The sequence below is a fragment of the Heptranchias perlo genome, chromosome 3 (assembly GCF_035084215.1).
Source record: "Heptranchias perlo isolate sHepPer1 chromosome 3, sHepPer1.hap1, whole genome shotgun sequence".
Classification (NCBI taxonomy): Eukaryota; Metazoa; Chordata; class Chondrichthyes; order Hexanchiformes; family Hexanchidae; genus Heptranchias; species Heptranchias perlo.
This window is the reverse complement of record NC_090327.1, coordinates 46,737,014-46,751,096: the sequence shown is the minus strand read 5'-3', so window position 1 is coordinate 46,751,096 and position 14,083 is coordinate 46,737,014. Positions and strand designations below refer to the sequence as shown.

The window sequence follows — 14,083 nt, the reverse complement described above, 5'->3', positions numbered from 1 at the left end:
AGGTTACAGCACGGAATGAGCCATTCTGCCCATCGAGTCCGCGCCAGCTCTATGCAAGAGCAATCCAGCTAGTCCCACTCCCCTGCCCCATCCCCGTAGCCCTGCAATTTTTTTCCTTTCAAGTACTTATCCAGTTCCCTTTTGAAGGCCATGATTGAATCTGCCTCCACCAGCCCCTCGGGCAGTGCATTCCAGATCCTAACCACTCACTGTGCAAAAAAGTTTTTCTTCATGTCACCTTTGGTTCTTTTGTCAATCACCTTAAATCTATGTCCTTGGTTCTTGACCCTTCCGCCAATGGGAACAGCTTCTCTCTTATCTACTCTGTCTAGACCCGTCATGATTTTGAATACCTCTATCAAATCTCCTTGTAACCATCTCTGTTCAAAGGAGAACAACCCCAGCTTCTCCAATCTATCCACGTAACTAAAGTCCATCATCCTTGGAATCATTCCGGTAAATCTCTTCTTCACCCTCTCTAAGGCCTTCACATCTTTCCCAAAGTGCGGTGCCCAGAACTGGACACAATACTACATTTGTTCCCCTCGTCCAAATCATTTGGTAAATAAAGATTCATCATGACTCCCATACTTTTGTACTCTATGCCTCTATTTATAAAGCCCAGGATTACGTATGCTTTTTTAACCACTTTCTCAACCTGCCATGCCACCTTCAACGATTCGTGCACATCTGTCCCCAAATCTCTCTGTTCCTGTACCCCTTTTAGAGTTTTGTCCTCTAGTTTATATTGCCTCTCCTCGTTCTTCCTTCCGAAATGTATCACTTCGCATTTTTCTGCGTTAACTTTCATCTACCACGTGTCCGCCCATGCCACCAGCCTGTCCATATCCTCTTGAAGTCTATCACTATCCTCCTCACTGTTTACTACCCTTCCAAGTTTTGTGTCATCTGCATTATAAAAAAAAACATACTTTTGGAGTAACAGTGCCCTACCATCTTAAAGTCCCAACACAAGACATCACTGAATGGAAGGAACAAAATATGGCAGGCATATGTAGATGCTGGAAATCTGAAACAAAAACAGAAAACGCTGGAAACACTCAGCAGGTCAGGATGCATCCATGGAGAGAGCAGACGAGATGTTTCAGCTATGGAACTGTCCTCTTGAATTCTGACGGTCTATACCCTAAACGTCTTGTCTGTTCTTTCTATGGATGCCTGACCTGCTGAGTGTTTCCAGCATTTTTCGTTTTGTTACTGAGTCGTAGGACACAGGTTCCATCTCCCCCATTCCCTGAGTTTTGGAACCCAATTGTAGTGCTGTGCTACTGTGTCAAACAGATTATAGGCATTTCTCTGCAGAGGGAGTGTGGGGGAAGGGAAAACCTGATGGGCAGGGTCCACCAAGCTGCAGCCATGTGCTTCCTGGTGACCAGTCAAGAGCAAGGTACCGCATTTTGTTCTAATAAATGATGGAGAGACCATTAGAGCCGACATAAATTTTAAATTTTTTTCATATTTGTCTCTGAGAAGCTAGTAAAATAAGTCTGCATGTGCATTATCAGTTATGGCTCCTGGATCAGTGAGCTTAGATGCGAACTGGGCACAGGGAACGATCTCTGTGCCTGAATGAGTAGGCCTGAGGCGCACCTGATATTGAGCCTCGGGCCTCATTTAAATGAGACCGGCGAGCTGCGCACACCTGCTGGGTGTCCCCAGGCAGCTCACCAGCGAAGAGGCTTTGAATTTTGGGCCAGAAGCAGCCCTCAGGTAGGTCGTTAAAGGGGTAGGGAATGTGAACGGGAGTGGGGCAACTGGGAGAGGGCAACCGGGAAAGGGAGGGTGATCAGGAGACGGTGGGGGCGAACCAGGATGGGGGGCAGGGCAAGCGAGACATTGGGACGGCGATCAGGACAGGGGGTCGAGGCGAGAATCGAGACAGGGGGTCTAGGCAGTGATCAAGATGGTGGTTGAGGCAGCTGTTAGGAGGGGCGATCGAGGCGGCAATCAGGAGGAGGGTGGCAAGAAGTGGCCGGCAGCAGCCCGTGGATTTAATGTGGAGCCAGGAGCACACCTGCTTCTCTCAGCCCTACATTCAGTTAAGTATTTTTTACTAACTTACCTTGGTGGCAGCCTCCACCACTCCTTTAAGGGCTGTAGGTTAGGCCTCATGTAGACCTGGTTTTCCTGAACGCAGCCAGCAGGGCCTTAAACAGGCATTAGGCCTCTTATTTTATATGTAAAGAGCTTAACGCCCATTTCAGGCACGGGCCCAGGTTGCCTCTTTTTCTGCCGATAGCAATATATCGGGCATTGTTCTTCCTCTTGGTAATGAGCACACGCTTTCTAGCCGCCACATTAGAGGCATGGCTCCCGTTTAAAACAGGCACGGTGCAATCACATTTCTGGGCCGTGGTTTACGGGTATGCTGCACCCAGGTGCATTAGAACAATATTTTTTCCTAGAATCATAGAATATGGAAAACATATGATGCATGAACTAAGCAACAATGCTGATTGACAAAAGAATCAATCAATCATGGCAATAGCCACATAAGCCAGTTGCACCTTTAATGATTGTAATAAACATTAATCTTTATTTATTTTGCAATCCATCACTGCCCATTGGCCATCCTATGTAACAATATATACAGGATGGAATTTTCAAACCATCGGCATTGCTACCATCCACTTAGCACAAATTGGAAAATAGCATTTTGGGCAGTGAAAGCATCTTTTGCGGTATTGGTGCCAGCTCTCCTTTTCAGATGATAGTCTAACACAGCACTACGTGTTAGCCAATTATTGGGGATAGGTTAATTAATATTCATTTTCTCAGTTTTGAAACTCTTTACTCCAATAATTCCAGGTAGCTTTTAGTATTGTGCACAATACAAAATCAATGGGCTACTGTTATTACCAATATAAACCAATGTTTTTTAGGTAATTGGCAAAAGAACCAGAGGCGAGATGTGGTGAATTTACAAATGTGCTCCCGACGGTTAAGACTCTTTTAACATGCGGACTTTACAAGAATTGGACTTGTAAAATTACCTTAATAAATTTACATTTTTATTGAATTTTAAAGAACAGGCTGGTTAAACTTGGGCTTTATACTTGGAGACAATGAGGTTAAGAAGTGATCTGATTTGAGGTGTTTTGAATAATGAAAGAAATTGACACTGTAGATAGTAAATAATTTCCCACGAGTAGGGAATCTAAAAGAATGGGAAATAGGGGAGTGAAATTCAATCTTGGCGGGGGAAAAGAATTAGCCGCCCATTACACACCCCACCCGATTTTCTTTTCCATAATGGGTGTATAACGAGGAACCGATTCACTATCGTCCATTTTGCACCCTGGCCAAAATTGAATTTCATCTCCATAATCTTAGAATCAGAACTAAGAGCAAACCCAGAAAATAATTTTTCAGACAAAGGGTTGCAAGACTAATCCTGCCCTAAGACAATGAACGCAGAATGAATCAAGTTGTTTAAAAGGGAAATACTTACTTGAGAAGTAAGGATATTATGGGATATAGAGAAAATACATGGAATTGGACGGGGGAGTGGGACTAGCTGGGTTGCTCTTGCATAGAGCAGGCACGGACTTGATGGACCAAATGGCCTCCTTTCGTGCTGTAACCTTTCTATGATTCTAAAAGGTAAAGAGCTGCCAGGCTAACAAAATGGTGCAGCAGGCTTCATGGACCAAAAGGCCTACTCCTCTTCCTATGTAATACAAAAATGATTTAAAATTAAGCTTCAGTTATGCATTCTGACTAATTATGATTCAATACAAATTATATTTTGCTACACTTTGGAATGGTCCAATATAAGTAATAAGCCTATTAAGATTCAATGATATAATTGCACTGTTATGAAAGTTTGCAGTTATAAAATTTTTCTGGAGAAAACATATTGATGTGTTTCAACAATGGACACATAAGTACTAAATATTACAAAAGAAATTAGGGATAGTATTAGATCCAAAGAGGAGACATATAAAATTGCCAGAAAAAGCAGCAAGCCTGAGGATTGGGAGCAGTTTAGAATTCAGCAAAGGAGAACAAAGAGATTGATTAAGAGGGGAAAAATAGAGTATGAGAGTAAACTAGCAGGGAACATAAAAACTGACTGTAAAAGCTTCTATAAATATGTCAAGAGAAAAAGATTAGTGAAGACAAATGTAGGTCCCTTACAGTCAGAAATGGGGGAAATTATAATGGGCAACAAAGAAATGGCAGAACATTTAAACACATACTTCGGTTCTGTCTTCAAAAAGGAGGACACAAATAACCTCCCCGGAAATGTTAGGGAACCAAGGGTCTAGTGAGAGGGAAGAACTGAAGGAAACCAGTATTAGTAAAAAAAGTGCTAGGGAAATTAATGGGGCTAAACACTGACAAATCCCCAGGGCCTGATAATCTGCATCCCAGAGTACGAAAGGAAATGGCCCTGGAAATAGTGGATGTATTGGTGGTCATCTTTCAAAATTCTATAGACTCTGGAACAGTTCCTACAGATTGGAGGGTGGCAAATATAACCCCACTATTTAAAAAAGGAGGGAGAGAAAAAACAGGGAATTACAGACCAGTTAGCCTAACATCAGTAGTGGGGAAAATGCTAGAGTCTATTATAAAGGATGTGATAACAGAACATTTGGAAGACATTAACGGGATTGGACAAAGTCAGCATGGGTTTATGAAAGGGAAATCATGCTTAACAAATCTACTGGAGTTTTTTGAGGAGGTAACTAGTAGAATAGATAGGAGAGAACCAGTGGATGTGGTGTATTTGGGTTTTCAGAAGGCTTTTGATAAGGTCCCACACAAGAGGTTAGTGTGCAAAATTAAAGCACATGGGATTGGGGGGAATATACTGGCATGGATTGAGAATCGGTTGACAGACAGGAAACAGAGAGCAGGAATAAATGGGTCTTTTTCCAGGTGGCAGGCAGTGACTAGTGGGGTACTGCAGGGATCAGTGCTTGGGCCCCAGATATTCACAATATATATCAATGATTTGGATGAGGGAACGGAATGTAACATTTCCAAGTTTGCAGACGACACAAAGCTGGGGTGGAATGTGAGTTGTGAGAGGATGCGAAGAGGCTCCAATGTGATTTAGACAAGTTGGGTGAGTGGGCAAGAACATGGCAGATGCAGTTTAACGTAGATAAATGTGAGGTTATCCACTTTGGTTGTAAAAACAGAAATTCAGATTATTATCTGAATGGTGATAGATTGGGAAAAGGGGAAGTGCAACGAGACCTGGGTGTCCTTGTACACCAGTCACTGAAAGCGAGCATTCAGGTGCAGCAAGCAGTTAGGAAGGCGAATGGTATGTTGGCCTTCATTGCAAGAAGTACAGGAACAGGGATGTCTTACTGCAGTTGTACAGGGCCTTGGTGACACCACATCTGGAGTATTGTGTGCAGTTTTGGTCTCCTTATCTGAGGAAGGATGTCCTTGCCACGGAGGGAGTCCAACGAAGGTTTACCAGACTGATTCCTGGGATGGCAGGACTGACGTATGAGGAGAGATTGGGTCGACTAGGCCTATATTCATTAGAAATTAGAAGAATGAGAGGTGATCTCATCGAAACATCTAAAATTCTAACAGGACTAGACAGACTAGATGCAGGGAGGATGTTCCCGATGGATGGGGAGTCCAGAACCAGGGGTCACAGTCTCAGGATACGGGGTATGCCATTTAGAACCGAAATGAGGAGAAATTTCTTCACTCAGAGGGTGGTGAACCTGTGGAATTCTCTACCACAGAAGGCAGTGGAGGCCAAGTCATTAAATATATTCAAGAAGGAGATAGATATATTTCTTAATGCTGAAGGGATCAAGGGATATGGGGAAAAAGCAGGAACAGGGTACTGAGTTAGACGATCAGCCACGATCATTTTGAATGGCGGAGCAGGCCCGATAGCCTACTCTTGCTCCTATTTTCTATGAGTCTATACTAAAAAGAAATCAGGGGTGATTTTTGTGTGCTTTGTACCCAGCTAATGCTCAGTTCATAGATGGAAAAAATGGGACTCAGATCTGTGAAAGCAATGCCACAAATTTCCTCAGGGCTTCTCCTGCTGTGATGCCATACTTCAGCAGAGGTCTGGTGAAAACCTTGTTTACATGCATAAATGGGATTCCGCCACAGTTATGGTGGCAAACAGTTATGGTGGAGAAGCCTCAAGGAAATTCACCCCCCCCCCCCACACAGGTCTCAACCCACTTTGCATTGCTTGCGTTGGGATTTCTGGGGTTTCCCCCAATGGGGGGGCGGGGCAGTAAGGGGCAGAGTCCTTGCACCTTAAGCAGGTGTAAGCATTCTATTCCCATATAGTGAGGCAGGAGTGACATAAGGGTGCCCTCTGCTTCATTTTCCTCTGCCAATAGGAAGGGCGTCCAAAAGAAATAGGTGTTAGGCCCCGTCCTCAGTCTCATGCAGATTGGAGGATCTCAGAAGGGGCAGGCAGCAAGAGAAGGAGTCCGGGAACCAGTTTAAAACCTTTTTTTCCAGATACCCAAGAAGATCTTAAGAGCTGGAGGCCTTTTGGTTGCTGTTTTGGACAGTAGCCAAAAGGGCCTGCAGCTGGCCACTACCTCAAGCCTCTGAGGTCTACTGCTGTTGTTGAGTTTCAGTCTGCAATTCCAGCAGTGTACATTCGGGCAAAAGTTGGGCCCATTCAAATGACCTGAACCCAGAAATACAGGCAGTTTCAGATCAATGCAGGTCATGTCAGGTGAAAGGGTTCAAGTCATATCAGGCAAAGGAAAGGGGAAGAAAATAGGCCTTATTGTTTACCATACAAAAGCACACAGTTTTTTGAAGGCAGGAAGAGGCGTAGCTAGGCAATGGATTTTGGAAGAGTTCCAAAGGATAGACGCAAAATGACTAAAAGACTGGTCCGCAATGGCGTTGCAGAGAAAACAGAGGACAAGCAGTAATCTGGAATCAGAAGAACAGAAAGTATGGGCTGAGACATATAGTTGTGAGATCATTGAGCTTATTTTGAGCAAGGAGCCAGGGAAGTTGATGGAAGTTGGTGACAGAGGCATAAAGGTGCTTGTGTGAAATGAGCAGGATGCTGATCAGTTTTGCTGATGTTCAACTGTAAGATGTTGTGACTCAGCTAGGACCTGGTGCCAGATAGTTAGAGAGTACAGCCACAGCCTGGGAATCACTGGCTGTGGTGGAGGGACAGAGTTAGATCTGATAGGTGTGCACGAATAAACTGACATGATTAAGCCAAATATCACTGAGGACTAGCATGTGGATGATGAACTGGACGGCTTCGAAGATTGGAGCCCTGGAGTACGACAATGATGTGGGCATGGGAGGAGAAATCTTTAGAAAAGATGTATTCAGTTTCAGCTTGAATCAGTGTGGTAGTGTCCTAGGCCCAACCACCTTCAGCTGCTTCATCAATGACCTTCCCTCCATTATAAGGTCAGAAATGGGGATGTTCGCTGATGATTGCACAGTGTTCAGTTCCATTCGCAATCCCTCAAATAATGAAGCAGTCCGAGCCCACATGCAGCAAGACCTGGACAACATCCAGGCTTGGGCTCATAAGTGGTAAGTAACATTCGCACCAGGCAATGACCATCTCCAACAAGAGAGAGTCTAACCACCTCCCCTTGACATTCAACGGCATTACCATCGCCGAATCCCCCACCATCAACATCCTGGGGGTCACCATTGACCAGAAACTTAACTGGACCAGCCACATAAATACAATGGCTACAAGAGCAGGTCAGAGGCTGGGTATTCTGCAGCGAGTGACTCACCTCCTGATTCCCCAAAGCCTTTCCACCATCTACAAGGCACAAGTCAGGAGTGTGATGGAATACTCTCCACTTGTCAGGATGAGTGCAGCTCCAACAACACTCAAGAAGCTTGACACCATCCAGGACAAAGCAGCCCGCTTGATTGGCACCCCATCCACCACCCTTAACATTCACTCCCTTCACCACCGGCGCACAGTGGCTGCAGTGTGTACCATCCACAGGATGCACTGCAGCAACTCACCACGGCTTCTTCGACAGCACTCCCAAACCCGCAACCTCTACCACCTAGAAGGACAAGAGCAGCAGGCACATGGGAACAACACCACCTGCACGTTCCCCTCCAAGTCACACACCATCCCGACTTGGAAATATATCGCCGTTCCTTCATCGTCGCTGGGTCAAAATCCTGGAACTCCCTTCCTAACAGTACTGTGGGAGAACCTTCACCACACGGACTGCAGCGGTTCAAGAAGGCGGCTCACCACCACTTTCTCAAGGGCAATTAGGGATGGGCAATAAATGCTGGTCTCGCCAGCGACGCCCACATCCCATGAACGAATTTTAAAAAGTTGGTAGCATGCTCACCTGTGAGTCAGAACACTATCAGTTCAAGCCCAACTCCAGGGCTGGAGCACCTAATTTAAGCTGGCACTTTGGCACAGTCTTGAATTATCAGAGGTGTTATCTTTCACATAAAGTCTTAAACACAAGGAAATGTGATTCCACGATAGTGGACTATAGAGGAGAGACAACAAAGAAGAATGTAGTGATCAACTGTATTGGCGGTGGTGCAGAGGTGCAAGACCACAGCAAACCACAGCCACAGTCATTTGTCTCTTTGCCCAGGATGAGCTTGGTGTTGTCGTCTCAGTGTTGAATGCAAAGCTCGGGAAGACTTGAAGAATCCACTACAAAGTCATATTCTGGATGTCTGCCACAGTGGAACTGGATGCTCTCCTGATATTCCTGCAGACTGGTTTTTGGAGTACTCAAAAGTAACAGTATTTTTTTCAACTGATACTAGGGTGGTGTCGTGTGCTTGTGATGTCCTATACCAAATTTGTTTAAAAGTAACTGCATTTTTAAAGGCATTTCATTGATTTTTCACTTTCACATGGTTAAAAACTATGCCAATAATAAACTAAATTGTAAGGACACTACAGGCTTGCAATACATTTGTTGTTCAATAAATATTATGCAACCCATCCAACAAAAATAGAGAAAAACTCACTCACACTACTTTACACACACACACACACACACACACACACACACACACATACACACGTGTTGCATAATTGCCTTTCCTGAGAATGGGCAGGAGAACAACGTTTTTTATTTGCTATTTGTTCTAGTGTGGGCGACTCTGGCAAGGCCACATTTATTGATCACCCCTTAGGTGGTGGGTGGCATTTCATTGACTCAACCACATTACTGTGGGACTGGAGTCATGCATAGGCCAGACCGGGTAGGGGTGGCAGGTTCCTTTCTCTGAAAAATAGTTTTGGCCACACACCATCAGAGGCCCGGTGACATCTACCTTGAGTTCAGAACTAAGCCCTTTTCCATAGTTATCTCTGACGATTGTTTCATATTTTCCTCTAGTACTCCTATGTTGCCACTTTCACCAACATTTGTTAAAAACGATGCAAAATATTTTATTTAGAACCTCTGCCACACTTTTATCCTCTACAATTGGATCCCTATTTCCTTTTATATTATCTGCTAGCCTTTTCTCATAATCCTTTTTAGACCTTTTAATCTCCCTTTTCACCTCGCTAATACACTTTGCATATTCCTCATTATTATCTTTACCATTGCTAGCCCTTTCTTTATCACATGCCTCTCTTTTAGATTCCAGTTTAGGGTTAATCTCTCTGTTTACCCTCAGAACTTATTCTTTGAAGAACCCCCTTTTCATCTTAGAGTAATGTATTTATTTTATACTCTGTGCATCTCATATTTGAAGATTTCCGATTGCTGATCTGTTAACCTCTTTGCTAACTCAGAATCATGTGACTAGAAAAGACCATGCTAATAGTTTGGGGTTAGGATGGAGTCTGTTGATAGGAAGAGAGGATTTCAATGTGTAAATACCCTTTTGCAAAGATATAACCTGACTGTATATTGGACAATTTTTAATTTAAAGTGTTTGGTTGTGCTCTCCATTTGTTTATAAGTTAGTTTACCCTTTTTTTTATTTATGTTGCACCTTGCTCATTGTAAGTAATCTGATTAATTATCTGATTTTTAAAAAAGTGATTTTTATTGCATTGATCTCTTTCACTGATAAATCAGTTACATTCAGATTTCCAGGGAAAAAATAATAGATTATAGGGAACTAGCGATGAAACTGAAAGTAATAATTAACTGAGAGAATCTGTCACTTTAGATAATTGTAACTCCAAGGAGTCTGGCATATTCTACAAATAAATTTACTGCAATGGTAAAAAGCGTAGTTTATCAGTGTTGGCATTTTTCATTCTCCAAAATAAGATACTGTTTTGTATATTTATATATCACCAATATGCTGGAGTTTATTACTGACAGAGCTTTTAATTCAGGTTTAGTTCAAATTGGGGTGTGTATGATGGGAAAGCTAAAACCATTTATTGAAATTCTTCCCCCTCACCAAACCATGTCAAAAGGTAACTGGACTCAATTCATGTGAAAGAGAAGACACACTTCAACAATGTTTTTATCTTAAGGGTTCTTACTACCATTTCAAACAAAGCCAAAAATCTTGAACTGATGGTAACCAATATGTCCCGTTCCAGATTATCATGCTCCAGCCACGTAGGGAGTAAGTTATTACCATTAGTAAGAGGCACTTCTATCTGGTGGAAGTAGTATCACAGGTAACAATGGTTCCAATAGTAACATGGACAATCCAAACTAACAACCTGTGACCAGATAAAAAGAAGTTGCTTTTTCATATTATTTGAGTCATCGTGGAGTAGCCTCATGGTCATGGTATTGGACTAGAAACCTAGAGGTCATGAAGTTGTGTGAAATTGTTATGAAATTGATAAATCTGCTAATTTGTAGGCTAATGAAAAACTGCTAGATTGTCATTAAAGACCCAACTGGTTCACTAATGTTGAACGAAATCGGAGAGGAGATAGCAGAGGCTTTGGACACAATTTTTCCAATCTTCACAAAATATGCAAATTGTGCCTCTGGATTGGAGATTAGCCAATGTAACAATGTTCTCCAATAAAGGAGAGAAGGCTAAACTGAGTAACTATAGACTAATTAATCTAATGCCAATTTTGGGCAAACTCTTAGAATGTATAATTAAAATTAGTGAGCATTTAGAACTGCATGGGTTAATCAAGGACAACCAAAATGGACTTGTTAAATGCAGATTGTGTTTGACAAATTTAATAGAGTTCTTTTGAAGAAGTGACCCATTGGGTAGATTAAGGGAATGCAGTAGATATAGTTTATATGGATTTTTGGGAAGCATTTGAGAAAGTGTCTCACAAGAGGCTTCTTCGAAAATTTCAGGTGTGTGCTTTAAGAGGATATGTAGCAGTATGGATAGAAAATTGACTGACCAAGAGTTAGGGTAAATGAGTTTGTTTGGATTGAAGAAGGATTGGTAGAAGTCTAGCTAAGTGGCCAGTATTAAGTGTCCTTTTGGTCTTCATATATATATAGATGATTTGGACTCGGGTACAGGGAACACAATCTCAAAATTTGCTGATGACATAAAAGTAGGAGGTTTGGAAAACAGTGAAAATGACTGTAAAATGCTTCAAGAAGAGATAGACAGGCTTGTAGAATAGGCAGACAGGTGGCAGATGCACCTTAATATGGATATGTGTGAGGTCATACATTTTGGGAGAGAAACAAACAATGGGAATATGCATTTAACAGAAAGACACTGAAGGATCTGGATGAACAGAGACACTTTGGGGTTCAAATAATTCCCTGAAAGTGCAAGTGCAAGAAAATAAAGCAATAAAAAGCTCCATAAAATTTTAAGATTTATAAAAAGAGTATTAGAGCACAAGAGTAAAGAAGTTATGATAAATTTGTACTGTTGAAATAATGCATGCAGTTTTGGGAGCTCCATTATAGAAAGGACACACAAGCCATTGAGGGTGTACAGCATAAATTTATCAGGATGATGTTATGGATGGGAAACTAGTTAGTGATGAAGGGTCATCAATTTAAATGTTTTACCAACAGACTGAGAAGAGAGATTAGAAGAAATTTCTTTAAACAGAGGGTTGCTGGAGCATAGCATATTTTTTTTCAGTGCTTAAGGCTGAGGGCAATGCATTTTTTAAGGGAAAACTGGATAAATATTTGAAGCAGGGGAAGATATAGTGCTACGAGGAGACAGTAGGGCAATGGGAGTAATTTAGGATTACTTTCTCAAAGAGCCAGCATTGAGAGGATGGGTTGAATGATCACTTTCTATGTTGAAAACTTCGATGGTTCAATAGCTACACAAAAAATCTTGGCAGCCATAATGCCAGTGGTTGGCAATGCCAACAGAAAAGCTTTAACACGAAAATCCAGTGGGAAAGCTTCAAAAACATGACAACAATTTACATTAATGTAGTGCTCTTCCTTGAAAAAAACTCAGAGTATTATGCCAGGTAGTGTGAACCCCAAGCAGAAATAGGAGAAATTTTAGGAGTAGAGAAGACATGTATGAAGAGATGATTTTTAGGAAGCTTTTGAAGGCGGGAGGAGGTAGCAGTCAAAGTGGCTCTAGGAAAGAGTGCAGAAGCACAGTGGCCACAAGATTGGCATCCAGTAGTGAAATGGAGGGAACAGATGGTTTCAGCAATCTGGAATCAAAGGAGCAGATGTTGTGGGTAGAGAGATATAATTGGAGAAGACCACTCAGGTACAATAGGCCAAGGCCAGAGTGAGGATCTTGAGGTACATTTGCTGGGGCACAGGCAGCTGATGGAGTTTGGGCTAGGATTGGGGTGGTGTCTATACAGAAGCTTTATATTAGTTAAACTTTGCAAAGGGGCTGGCTGGCAAAGTCCTTGAGGCGGTGAGGTCAGGGATTAAGGATTCAATACTGATGGGTAGAAGTAGGGAATAGGTGAGCAATGAGTGAAGTCCTGGCAACGGATCAGATGTGGGAACTAAAAATACTCAGCTAAGAATTGAACACTGATGTTGCCCATCACCAGATTCAGCCTGAGAGGACATTCGGGGAGGTAGATGGAGTCGGAGCTAGAAGCAAGCAGACATTGATTTTCATAAAAACTAAACTGCATGTATTATTAAATAATAAACAATATTTAAGAATTTGTTTTCAGTTGCAACATACTCTGATGTTTTAAGTGGCTCGTGACATTGAGAGATGCTGGTGCTGGGAAACAGAACACTTTCCATTACGGACTCCCAGGGCCAAAAATGCAATGTCAAGCACTTGCGCAAAGACAGTGCTAAAGGTTCATTAAGGTCCCAGCTTTGATTGAAATTTGCGGTCCACCCTACAATGTGGCTAGAGCTACTTGGGCAACATTCCAGATTCTCAGCATCATTTGCAAAATGGGGGGTGTGGAAGTTATTCAAGTCACTGTTCAGACCAAAGTGCTGCAGAATGCCCAAGAATAAAATTAGCCCTTTGGTCTGAACATTGACTCAAATAATTTCTGACCTTGGCTATATCCCCTATTTTCTTCACAGCAGGGGATGCTAGTGACGTGGCATAGGTCTGTCAGCATCGAGGGACAAAGAGAAGCAGGTTGATGTTTCAGGTATAGAAGTTCTGACAGGGTGCCAATGGTGTTGGGACTGTTTTTTTCTCTTTTCAGGACTGTTGGACCTACTCGCCCTGTGATGGTTCTCCTGATCTTCGGCCGTAACTTCTCAGGATGATTGGCGGGACCTCTGGAGAGACAGTATAAAAACTTTCTGACTCAAGAGGTGAGAGTGCTAGCACTGAGCGAAGACTGACATCTTGCAGGTCATTCAATCGCTGAGATTTCAGTATCTGTTGTTTCTCCCCTTCCTATTCTTTTTACTAACTCTACTAAAATGCTTGCTTATCTTTCAGTTTTCAGTTCGGACAAAGGGTTACATCCAAAACAACTTATCTTTTCTCTTTACAGGTGCTGACTGATCGCTATCTATTTCCAGCGGTTTCTGTTTTTGTTTCACTGCAGAATGTGACATCTTCCTATTCCGAGATCAGTCATGTGAGGTTGCCAATTTAGTGCCAATTAGTTCTGATTCAATTTCGTGCTATGGGCTTACTATGGATTGAGAATGCCCAAACACATTTCACGTAAGACCCTGAAAGCTATCAGGCAGAAATTACTCGAATCCCATTAATCCGGGCT

The 14,083-nt window shown here is 42.5% G+C and overlaps 1 protein-coding gene across 1 annotated transcript in view; it reads right to left on the bottom strand.

Moving 5' to 3' along the window:
• LOC137313352 (matrix metalloproteinase-16-like) overlaps positions 1-14,083 on the bottom strand; it is a 200,226-nt gene that overhangs the window by 136,440 nt on the left and 49,703 nt on the right. The gene's annotated exons all lie outside the window — the stretch shown is intronic.